This window comes from Petaurus breviceps, unplaced genomic scaffold, assembly GCF_028583685.1.
Source record: "Petaurus breviceps papuanus isolate PSGF00001 unplaced genomic scaffold, PetGlider_PUasm1.0 91080, whole genome shotgun sequence".
NCBI classification, from domain to species: domain Eukaryota; kingdom Metazoa; phylum Chordata; class Mammalia; order Diprotodontia; family Petauridae; genus Petaurus; species Petaurus breviceps.
Window position 1 is genome coordinate 1 of NW_027187409.1, and position 11,087 is coordinate 11,087.

At 45.5% G+C, this 11,087-nt stretch overlaps 1 long non-coding RNA gene across 1 annotated transcript; it reads left to right on the forward strand.

Moving 5' to 3' along the window:
* Positions 1-14: 14 nt before the first annotated feature.
* LOC138154670 (uncharacterized) lies at positions 15-11,081 on the forward strand. Its single transcript, XR_011166660.1, has 5 exons — positions 15-82; positions 696-812; positions 1,770-1,898; positions 4,466-4,557; positions 5,206-11,081. It is a non-coding gene; the product is annotated as an uncharacterized lncRNA (long non-coding RNA).
* Positions 11,082-11,087: the final 6 nt, after the last annotated feature.

Here is an 11,087-nt window from a genome sequence, read left to right on the forward strand (position 1 = left end):
TGCTGAATCCTTCTCTTCCAGAGGTCTCCGTGGAACTCCTGGGCATTGGTGGTCCTGCAGCCATGGTGGTCCTGAGATGCAGGTAGGTATGTGTGCTTGTGTGTAACTGAGCTGCTGCTGCTGTCTGTGGGAGGCCAAGCTTACATCCTCCTGGGTGCAGCTCTGTTTATGTCGGGGAGACACATTCCTCTGTGTGTGGGGGGTGCAGGCCTGTATTTCCCCACACTCGAACTCTTGCCCTTTGACTCTAGATTGTAGTGCCTGATGCAGCTAGTCTCCCCATGAAGAAAATACTTTTGTCATAGTCTTGGAATATGACTTCTTGAAGAGCCGTGTTCTGTTATCCCTCCTGGGATTTCTTTTTGGAAACAGAAGGTAGAAAATGAGAGTGACTGTGGGCCCCTGGCCCTAAGGGAAGCCCTGGGATTGGCTGCATGCACTTGGCAGAAAGGAGGAATCACCTCAGGAGGTCAAGTGGAAAGAATCAGCCGCGGAGGCCCCGCCCGGGGTCCTAGGGCATCAGTTGGTGGGAAGGGTTACTTTGGTTTTCCTTCAGGTCCTTGTTCCTGAGCTCAGCCATTTGTGTATTTGTGTGTGTGTGTGTGGTTGTATCACAATGTTTACACACAACTATAATAGAATCACTGTATGTCTCCTTTTATATATTTGTATATGTTGCCTATTCTGATACATAGGAAGGTGTGCAGAGTGTCCTACCAGCGCACAGCCCACATGGTCACCGCAAACCTTGCTTCTCTTGGGCCCAGGCTTCCAGAACAAGCCCCTTGAGCTTTTGTGCTGCTGCTCCTCAGGTGACGCATCCAGCCCTTTCTCAGCTTGGGCCCAAAGTCGGGATCTGTTCCCTCAGTGGGCCGTGGCCAGTGCTGGGCTTTGCACACTGAGTGGAGGCCCTGTGGCTTCTCCAGAGCTGGAACACTTGTAGTGGGAAGCCTCTGGGGATGGCCCTTGGGCATGGCCTGCTACCTGGACCACCAGGGAGGGAATTTGGGGCTACAGCAATTCAGGCATGAATGCCTGAGAGAGCCTTTAGTCAGCGCTTGTCATGCTCATTACCCGTTGGGCATGCAGAGACCAGACAAAGAAGGTTCTCCGGGAGCCTGCTTGGTAACAGAAGGAGATGTCCCACAGACCCAGGAGGAATGGGGAGGGTCTCGAGGAATGGCCTCCGATTCAGCCTCACTGAAGACCCTGGCCCAGGAGCTGGTAGCCCAGGATCCCCCAGGGCCGGCTTTGCTAGAGGAATGAAATGATCCTTTGTGTCCCCAGTGTCTCTGGCCAGCTCTGTATGGTAGGGAGAAAGGGAGTGAGCCTTTATTCGGTAAGAACCTTCTGTGCACCAAGAGCTGTCTAAGTGCTGCTTTACAAAGCTCTCATCTGGTTCTCACAACAGTAATGTGGGGACCCCTGTTTTATAGTTAAGGGAGAGACGGAGGCAGACAAGTTGAAGTGACTTGCCTGGGCTCACACAGCTAGTAAGTGTCCGGGGCCAGCTTTGAATTCACTTTTTGCTGACAACAGACCCAGGGCTCTATTCACTGTAACATCTACCTCCTATGCCCTGTTTTCCCACCTCCGTGCCTTTGCTCACACAGTTCCCACTACCTATCTATTCTCCTTCCTTTATGTCTTTTCATACTAGCCGTTAATTACTTACCATGAGCCAGGCAATGCCCATGGAATGGGCAACGGAAAGCCTCATGTGATTTCCCCTGTCAGTAACAACCTTCTACTTGGACTTCTTGCTGTAGTTTCCTGAGGCCTTTTCAAAGAGTTGTAAGGCAGAGATGGATGTGAAGGGTGAGATCCTGTAACTGGTGGCCCTGCTTGGTGTGACAGGACTTTGGGAAAAGCCTTGGCCTGCAAGCTGGAAGAAGGAGGTGAGTGAGAAATGGCCCTACCTGACTTTCCCCCTTGGTGGACCCCTAGCCTCAGCCTGCTTCCCTACCTGGGCCACAGGTGCTGCTGAGGCTCGGCTTGGTCTATCCCCTGGGTCAGCCCCAAACTGGCCTCTAGCGGCACCCGATCCTCACCCTCGGCCCACCTTCGTTTTTCTTTGTTCTGCTAAGATGAGGCCACAGTTTTCCAAAAGAAAATGTTATTGAGCAACTAAGAAAACAAAGGGCCCCCAAACCTAGAAGTGTATGGTGTCCCTTTGGGCAAGAGTTGGATTGGGCATCGGATGCCGTGCACAAACCTGCTGGACTTAGAGAAGGGGCGGCGTGACAAGGGCAGCCCAGGGCCTTCGGAAGATGTTTTTGGCGGCTGTGGCAAGAACGGCCTGGAGAGAGACATGAGGAGACATTTAGGAAGCACTTAGTGTACGCCAAGCATGAGGCTAAGTGCCTCGGAGAGGAGTAGAAAGGGAGCTGGTCCTTGCACCCAGGGAAGGTCCCACCCATGGTTCTTGGGTGACAGCAGCAAAGCCAGTGGTCTGGCCTCTTCTTTCATGTTCTTGCGCATCCTATGATCCCCCCATCGGTTTCTGATGTTGAACCATCTGACAGGGCCCTGGACATGGGTACCCACAACTCTCCTCTCTGGGTCCCCAGGCTGAAGGTGCTAGGTTGGAAGCCAGGTTCTTCCCCAGGCTCTTGGGCTCGAGGTCCCGGGCTGTCTCCATCAGGGTCTGAGAGGAGATGGGGGGTCCAAGGTTGGGGGGAAGTAGGTTTCAGTTGCCTGACTCTTGCTGCCCTCAAGCTCTCCCTTGGAGTGCCCAGCTGCTTCAGCTGGGCCAGCCTGCTCTGCCCAGCCCAGAGGTGCAGGGGGTGTGTGGGAGATTCTTCTTGGGAGGCTGGCTGTGGGAGCCAGACTAGAAGCAGGCCTGGGGGTGTGGGGTCACCCCCCTGCCAGGGCCATTACCTCGTCCGCCCATTGGCAGGTGAGAGCTGGTCAGCAGTTTTTGGTGGTGGTGTTGAGGATGGTGGGCTCCTTCTCTGCAATGATTTCTTCCCTTCACGATGGCTGCAGGGGCCAGACTGGAAGCCGGTCTGGTGACTTGGGGGTCACTGCTGTTCCCAAAGTCCTGGGCTTCCGTTGAGGCCCAAGGGAAAATCGTGCTAGTTGCTGGCCCTCCCTCTCTCATGATCTCTCAGCAAGCCTTCTCCTTTCCAGCTCCTCTGGTGGATTCCAGTACCCTCTCCAGAGAGTCGGGGACATGTGCCAGCCTCCAGGTCACTGAGATCATGTTCATCAGGCCTCTTCCTGGCCCCAATGCAGGGAGGATTTCAGTGAGGTTAGCCGTCTAAGGGGCACAGCACTCATCAGTTAGCAGCCTGGTGTGCGCCACTCCCTGGCTAAGTGGGCTACACAGTGTGTCTCCTCTGACCCTCAGAGCAGCCCTGAGAGGGAGGCCCTGACTTTACAGACTGAGGCAGGCAGTTTAAGTGCCTCACCCAGGCTTGCAGCTGTGGAGGACCATGGTAGAGCACCAGTGGAATCAGGAAGACCCGAGTTCAAATCTGGCCTCAGACACTTACTAGCTGTGTGGCCCTGGGCAAGTCACTGCACCCTGTTTGCCTCAGTTCCTCATCTGTAAAACTGAGCTAGAACAGGAAATGGCAAACTGCTCCAAGTATTTCTGCCAAGAAAACCCCAGATGGGTCATGAAAAGCCGTCCAGGGCTGAGGAACAACTAATGATAGCAGCAGTACCTGTTCTCAGGGTCGTGGCAGGGACCGAAGGAGCTGCCGGATGGGAAGCCCTTAGTGCAGTGCATGGTGTGTGCGTAGGAGGCCTTCCAGAGGTGCTCATTCTCTTCCTTTCCCCAGCCCCAGGCCCATGCCACTGAAGGGAGGGGGGAAAGGCCCGTCCAGGTCTCCCACCTTGATGGAATTCTATACCTGAATTACCCCACACTCTCAGAGGACTCCATCCTTAGACTGTAACGCTTGATACTGACGCTCCTGCCAAAAGGTTCACTCAGTGATTAACAAATTCCCCCTAGTGTCATGTCATTAATGAATGTCCCGTCAGGTAAAATAACCTTTTTATTTCTTTGGCAATGTTATTTGAAGCTGTTTGCATCCAATGTCCTGACTCTTTTCTTGGAGAAAGTGTTAAAGCCATATAAGAGCATAGCTTTCTTTTTCGTCCAGAAACCTGTGGCCTTTCTCACTCCTGATTCATGATCTGTATTTTTCAGCTAATTTCTTACCTTTCTCACCTTGTCTTATCTTTGCATTATAGTTAGCCAGCATCAGAATATTGCAGACTTAATTTTGAGACTCTGAAATTATTCATAGCACCAAGAAAGGCGACCTAGGACCTGAAGTCGTGGTTCTTAGGCCAGAGCCTGGGCCCACGTGCTCTGCTCTGCTCTGACTCCAGGACTGGCCTTGAGATGCCCCCTTGAACCTGTTATTTTTTACTGATTGTTGTCTGGAAACTTTGGGGACCTTCAAGTGAGATTGGAGGATTCCTTTGTGACTCTGCTTTCCTTCTCCAGCTGGACTGCCTCAGCACTCTGTCCATCCCCGAGAAAGGAGCATGGAGGATGAGGAGGGAGGGACTTCAGGCTCCCGAGCAGCCAGATCCCAGGTGAGTTGGGGTTTGCCTCTATCTAGCCCAAGCCCCTCATTCAGGGCCTTACCATGTTGTTCTTCCTAATGGCATCTAGGGGGCACCATGGTGGATAGAGCGCCAGCTTGGAGTTATGAAGACCTGAGTTTAAATCCAGCCTCCAATACTTCTAGCTGGGTGACCCTGGGCAAGACTCTTTACCTCTGCCCACCTCCATTTCCTTATCTGTAACACAGGAACAGTGATATCTCCCTCCCAGGCCTATTGTGAGGATCAGGCACATTGCACATCATACCAGGCTCTATAAATGCAGCTGTTCCTGTTAGCTGGGTTGAGCAGGAGCCTGAAGAATTCTTTGCCAAAGTTTCACTGGGCCATTTTTAGCATTCTCTTGATTTCTTTTTTTTAAAATTAATTTGTTTATTTACTTTTAGTTTACAACATTCAGTTCCACAGTCCCTTGAGTTTCACATTTTCTCCCCCTCCCCTACATTCCCCGGTTGTGGCGGCATGCAGTCCAATATAGGATCTGCAGATGTCTGCACATTAATCATTAGTGAGGTTGTAAAGAAGGATTATAGCCAGGGGAATGATCGGTGCGAAAGAGGAAACAAAACCAGAAAGAAAAAGAAACAGAGCAACTAGTTTGTTTCCATGTGCATTCAGACTCTGCAGTTCTTTCTCTGGAAGTGGAGATCTCTCAGTCATGAGTCTTTTGGAGTTGTCTTACAAGCTTACAGAGCTGAGAGGAGCCCAGTCTATCGAAGTTGTCATCATGCGTATGTTGTGTCTGTGATTGCCTACAGATTTCTCCTGGTTCTGCTATCTCACCTAACATCAGTTTATATAAGTCTCCCCGGGTTATTATGGAGTTTGTCTGCTCCTTCTTAGAGTGCCATAGTATTCCATTACATTCATATACCACACCTTGTTCAGCCATTTCCCAGCTGATGGGCATCCCCCTTGAATTCTAAGTTTTTGCCACTACAAAAAGAGCTGCTATGAATATTTATGTGAATATATAATATATATTTTAAATATATACATATTTTTGTACATATGGGTCCTCCTCCAACTTCTCTGATCTCTTTGGGATATAACCCTACAAGTGGAATTGCTGGGTCAAAGGGTATGCACTTATTTATAGCCCTTTGGGCATAGTTCCAGATTGCTCTCCAGAATGGTTGAATCAGTTCACAACTCCACCATCGATCCATTAGTGTTCCAATTTTTCTACATCCTCTCCAGCATTTATCATTTTCCTGTTTTGTCATCTTAGCCAGTCTGATCGGTGAGATGTGGTACCTCAGAGTTATTTTGATCTGCATTTCTCTAATCAATAGTGATTTAGGCCATTTTTTCATTTGCTTAAAGATATCTTTAATTTCATCTTCTGAGATTTGCCTGTTCATATCCTTTGACCATTTATCAATTGGGGAATGGCTTGTATTCTTATAGATTTGACTCAATTCTTTGTATATTTTAGAAATGAGGACTTTATCAGAGACTAGTTGTAAAAATTCTTTTCCAATTTTCCACTTCCCTCTTAATCTTGGTTACATTGGCTTTATTTGTACAGAAATTTTTCTTTTTTAAATTTTTTTTCAAATGCTTTATTAACTTCTGATTTACATCATTCATTTCTGCCAGATTTTGAGTTACAAATTTTTTCCCCATTTTTCCCCTACCCACCGCCCCAAAATAGTGGTCCCACAACGTATCCCCTCCTCCAATCTGCTCTCTCCCATACCTTCTCCCATACCCCCTTTGACTTTTCCAGTAGGGCATGGTGGATCTCTATGCCCCAGTGCCTGTATATCTTAATTTCATTTTAAAACTTTGAATTCCAGATTCATTCCCTTCCTCCCTTGTCACCCACCCTTACTGAGAAGATAAGCAGTTCAGTATAGGTTGTACATGTGTAGCTATGCAAAACATTTCCATACTGGATATATTGTAAAAGACTGACTATATTTCCCTCCCTCCTATCCCACCTCCCACTTGTTCTATTCTCTACTTTGATCCTGTCCCTTTTCAAAAGTCGGTGCTTCCAACTTCCCTCCCCCCCAGGCTGCCCTCCCTTCCATCATCCTCCCTCTCAATCTCCTTCCCTGCAAATCTCCTGTAGGGTGAGATAGATACTCTATTTAGCATGTATGTCATTTCCTCCCTGAGACACATTCAATGAGAATAAGGTTTTGCCTTTTTGCCTTCCTATTCTTCCCCTCCATTGTACCCATTTTCCCTTGCCTCTTCTATATGAGATAGTTTACCCCATTCTGTCTCTCCCCATCTCCTCTCATTATAATCCTCTCTCACCTCTTAATTTCACCTTTTAAGTATCATCCCTTCCTATTAAATTGGTCCTGTGCCCTCTATCTGTGTATACCTGTAAATATATATACACATTCACATATGTATTCGTATGCCCATATACCCTCCTTTATTAGGCATATATATACTGTGTTTCCCCGATAATAAGACACTGTCTTCTTATTTTTTTCGGACAGAAAAACACCAGAGGGCTTATTTTCAGGGGAGGGCTTATTTTAATGAACATTGACAGCAATTTTAATAAACAGGTAAATGTGAACAAAAAAATGTACCTTTATTCAATAAGCAAATCACTGGGGAAGAACAGGATGACATGCTCACTGCTGCAGCTCTGATTGGATGCAGCTCGGAGTGCGGCGTGCGCAGGGGGTCACCTTCACTACAGTAGCAATCTCAATAGGGCTTATTTTCGGGGGAGGGCTTATTTTAGAGGAATCTTACACAGTAAGGGGAGGGCTTATTTTCGGGATAGGTCTTATTATCGGGGAAACACGGTATATATTTCCTTCAACTATTTTCACACTGAGAAAAGTTTCATCAGTTACAATTGTCATTTTTCCATGTAGGAATGTAAATAGTTCAAATTTGATAAGTTCCTTATGATTTCTTTTCCATGTTTACCTTTTCAAGCTTCTCTTGCTTCTTGTATCTGAATGTCAGATTTTCTATTCAAGTCTGGTTTTTTCATCAAGAATACTTGAAAGTCCTTTATTCCACTGAATAGACCATATTTTCCCCTGAAACATGATACTCAGTTTTGCTGGGTAGGTGATTCTTGGTTTTAATCCCAGCTCCTTTGACCTCCAGAATATCTTATTCCCAGCCCTTTGATCCCTCAGTGTAGAAGCTGCAAGATTCTGTGTTATCCTGATTGTGTTTCCACAATATTCAAATTGTTTCTTCCTGGCTGCTTGTAATATTCTCTCCTTGATCTGTGAATTTTGGAAACTGGATGTAATATTACTAGGAGTCTTATTTTTGGGATCTTTATCAGGAGGTGATTGGTGGATTTTTTCAAGCTCTATTTTGACCTCTGGTTCTAAAACATCAGGGCAGTTTTCCTTGGGAATTTCTTGGAGGATGATTTCTAGGTTTTTTCTTTGATCATGGCTTTCAGGTAGTCCAATAATTTTTAAAATGATCTCTCCTGGATCTATTTTCCAGGTCATTGGTTTTCCCAATGAGATATTTCACGTTGCCTTGTATTCTGTCATTTGTTTGAATCTATTTAACAGCATCTTGATTTCTCATAAAGTCACTAGCTTCCATTTACTCCAATCTAATTCTGAAGCAATGATTCTCCTCATTGAGCTTTTGAGATTCTATTTCCATCTGACAAATTTGGCTTTTTAAGGCATTCTTCTCCTCATTGCCTTTTTGAGCCTCTTTTGCCATTTGAATTAGTCTGTTTTTTAAGGTGTTATTTTCCTCAGTCAGGCTGTTGACTCTCATTTCATAATTTTCTTGGATTGTTCTCTTTTCTCTTCCCAATTTTTCCTCCACTTCTCTTATCTGCTTCTTAAGGTCCTCTGTGGCCTGTAACCAGCTCATCTTTTTCTTTGACGCTTTTGGTGCAGGAGTTCTGACTTCACTGTCTTCCTCCTGTTCCATGCTTTGATCGTTTTTGTCACCAAAATAGGAGTCTAATGTTGGATTCTTCTGTTTGCTTTGCTTCATTTGCATGCCCATGTCGCCACTCAGTCACTTGACCCCTGGGCTTTTTGCCACAGTAGGACTCTGCCTTCAGACCGGGGAGCTTCATCCCAAACGCTGGGGTTTCTCATTCTCAGCTGCCGAAGGTATTAGTTGGGTGCCCACTCTGAAGCCTCTACAAGCTCTGGCAAGCTGGTCACACACACCCTACGATCTCCACCCTGGACCGCAGTCCAGATCTAAGCAGGTTAAAGCAAGAGCGATTACCCCTCGGACTGGTCGCTTGGTCCTCCAGTACTCTGCAGGCCAGGAGCCGAAGCTGCCACGTGGGGGTGGCTGAATGGCAGGGTCACCTCAGCGGCTTCTTGCCCCAGGCCAAAGTCCTAGCGCACTCCCAAATACTGAATCCCAAATTCCACACTGCACTGACCTCTCACTTTGTCCTTTGCATCTATGAGTTGATAATTCTGGAAAGCGCCATAGCTGCTGGTGATCTGGAATCCCTCCAGCTGGTGGTTGGTCAGGCACACCCTGGGGCTAAAACCTCGGGCCCACTTGAGGCTGGGCTCTGTTCCCAGAGCGCTGCCCTGGCCAGTTCCTGCCGGCCTGCCTGCTGGGCTGTCCTCAGCAGGAGGTTAGCTTCTCTGTGTCATTTTGTGGGTTCTATAGCTCCAAAGTTTGTTCAGAGTCCCCTTTTTACATAAATTGGAGGTGGAAGCCAGAGCCTTGCAGAAGTCCTGTTTCTACTCCACCATCTTGACTCCATCCCCACATACAGAAACTTTTCAATTTAATGTAATCAAAATTATACATTTTGCATTTTGTAATGCTCTCTAACTCTTGTTTGATCATAAAATCTTCCCCTCTCTGTAGATCTGACAGGTAAACTATTCCTTGCTTTCTCAGATTGCTTATAGTATACGCCTTTATATCTAGATTTTACGCCCATTGAGATTTTATTTTGGTATATTATATTAGATATTAGTCTATGCCCAATTTCTGCCATACTCTGTTTTAGTTTTCCAAGCAGTTTTTGTCAAATAGTGTGTTCTTATCCCCCAAACTGGGGTCTTTGGGGTTATCAAACAGTAGATTGCTATAGTCATTGACTGCTGAGTCTCACGTACCCAATCTATTCCATTGATCCACTGCTCTATTCCTCAGCCAGTACCAAGTAGTTTTGATGACTTCTGCTTTATAATACAGATTAAAATTTGGTATAGCTAGGCCACCTTCCCTAGCATTTCTTGTCATTAATTGCCTTGATATTCTGGACCTTTTGTTCTTCCAAATGAATTTTGCTACTATTTTTTTAGCTCTATAAAGTAAGTTTTTTGTAGATTAATTGGTATGGCACTAAATATATAATTTAATTTAGGTAAAAACAACTCAGCCATGAGCAACTGATGTTTTTCCTGTTAGATCTGACTTTATTTGAGTGAAAAGTGTTTTGTAGTTGTGTTCATATATGTCCTGGGTTTGTTTTGGCAGGTAGATTCCCAAATATTTTATAATGTCTACAGTAACTTTAAATGGGATTTCTCTTTCTATCTCTTGCTGTTGGATTTTGTTAGAGATATATAGGAATGCCAAGGACTTATGTGGGTTTATTTTATATCCTGCAACTTTGCCAAATTTATTTATTATCTCAAGTAGTTTTTTACTTGATTCTCTAGGATTCTCTAAGTATATCATCATATCTTCTGCAAAGAGTCATAGCTTGGTTTTTTCTTTGCCTGATTTGATTCCTTTGATTTCTTTTTCTTCTCTTATTGCTACTGCTAACATTTCTGGTACCAGATTGAATAAGAGGGGTGATAGTGACCCGTGTTTCACCCCTGATCTTATTGGAAATGCTTCTAGCTTATCCCCATTACATATAATACTTGCTGATGTTTTTAGATAGATGCTACTCATTATTTTAAGGAAGCCTGTTTATTCCTATACTTTCTAGTGTTTTTAATAGGAACAGGTGTTGTGTTTTGTCAAAAGCCTTTTTCGCATCTTGCCATGGGCTGCTCAGTGTCCAGCACTTAGCATGATTCAGAGATGTGAATAAGAAACGACCAGACCATGTGGGTAGTTCAAGGAAGAACGATGAACTCCATTTATTGATTCTTAGGACAAGGTTTTTTATAGAGCAATGAGACAAGTTTTCTAATCATTACCTAGTCTGGAAGTAGCACAGATTAGATAATTTGATAAGGATTTGTTATCTAGGAGACCCAAGTCTTAGGGTAAGACCTTTGATCTAGGCCTCAGGTATCTGCTAATGTAGCCGCAGTCATAAACAGATACAATTGAGAGCAAACTTCAAAGCCAAAGCTTCAATCCTCAAAAGACGTCACGTTTAGAGCTGACCATCCAAAGATACCCGAGTGCTGAATCAAATATTTTGGCTCTCAGTAACTAAAATCTTGGGGTATAGCCTATTGATCTCAGAACTCAAGTAACATCCTGATAAGGGTAACCCATCACAAAGAACTCAGGAGCCAACTTAAGAAAAAGTCGCATCTCAAAGAGATTCTTGTTTTAAAGTCCACTATTAGGATTTAATTACT